The following is a 1,407-nucleotide window of genomic DNA, read 5'->3' on the forward strand; positions in this document are numbered from 1 at the left end:
TACTGTGAGGCGGACGTGCTAACCAGTCGCCCACCGTGCCGCCCTACATACCTACATATGTACTTCATATACAATATATATATTTGCAGAGTCAATCCTTTGATACTGACTGAAGCATGTCCCCCATGAGGTTTTCACACACACACACACACACACACACACACACACACACACACACACACACACTTTCACGATGCTCTCCACGAGTGTGTTTTTAGCAGCCCCGCCGCTTTGAACATGAAAGCGACTCGGCCTTTCCGCCCATCTCTTGGCCCGTACCTTTGATAACACGCTGACCGCTGCGCACAGACAAACGCGCGCATTTCCACTTCAAAAAAAAATTCCTCCCCGTTCCCTCGTCCCCGCTCGTGGACTCGCGGCCGCTCTCTTTGCAGACGTTCAAAGACAAACAATTCACATGATTGTGAATGGATCGGCTGTCCACTCTACAACCTTGTTGGATGGTTGTTTGATATGAGTTTGGGGCGCATGCGCGCGCGCGTGTGTGTATGTTGACCTCCATTTTGTAGTAAATTATGTGAGTGATGTGGCACTGGGAATAAGATAGTTGTTGTTTTTAATGCCCACTATTGATTACTCGTCCAATTACGCTTATAGTTTACAACCATTCTTGCAGTGCACCTCTCCAACCTTCAGCTCGTTTTATATGCAACTGATGAACGAAGGAAGTGGCGAGAAAAAAAGAAATAAATAAAACAGAAAAACAAGCGCCTTTTCAATTACTTTGCAATCAAGGGAAAATAAATGGACATTATTTCTTTGAGTGATCGTAAGAAGAAGAACGAACGGACTGCGGTACCTTTCGCGCCGTACGATTTTGGGGGGAGCGGCGTGAATATAACACGAGAGGGCATTTTGGATAAATGGGCTTCATAACAACAGCAAAAAAGATAAGTGGAGAGCGTATTTGGTCGGCCTTTGTGGACGCAACTAATTAGCCTCATCGAGCTGAAGTCAGCGGGAACGCAGGTGGCAAGTGGGCACATAAGATGATGTTTTTATAATGCGCGACGTTCCCGTGAGAAGCGGCGGTGGGTACGAGCGGTGGTGCTTAACGTTACTCCAAATAATGAGGCTTCTTAAAAAGGGCTGCATTCCGCGTACCCGTTGGTGCGATTCAAGATGTATTGTACAGTCATAGCCTCTGATCATCATTGGGTGTCTTCGTTTAATGACCTACTTTCCATTGCACATTGGGGAAAATGATTTGCACTCAATATGTTGGATCTCCTACCGGCATCTGTTTGCTCTGCAGGTGTGCATTTGTGTGTGTGTGTGTGTGTGTGTGTGCGTGTGTGTGAAACATCTTGTAGCGCGACTCTATGTGAAGTATACATATCTGTAAGTTGTTGATGCGCAGAAAAGATGGATGGGGGTGGGAGGGGG

The 1,407-nt window shown here is 46.6% G+C and overlaps 1 protein-coding gene across 24 annotated transcripts in view; it reads left to right on the plus strand.

Moving 5' to 3' along the window:
- The window catches only part of cacna1aa (calcium channel, voltage-dependent, P/Q type, alpha 1A subunit, a), a 54,913-nt gene that overhangs the window by 12,502 nt on the left and 41,004 nt on the right, over window positions 1–1,407 (plus strand). The gene's annotated exons all lie outside the window — the stretch shown is intronic.

The sequence above is a fragment of the Hippocampus comes genome, unplaced genomic scaffold, assembly GCF_001891065.2.
Source record: "Hippocampus comes isolate QL1 unplaced genomic scaffold, H_comes_QL1_v1.1 scaffold427, whole genome shotgun sequence".
NCBI classification, from domain to species: domain Eukaryota; kingdom Metazoa; phylum Chordata; class Actinopteri; order Syngnathiformes; family Syngnathidae; genus Hippocampus; species Hippocampus comes.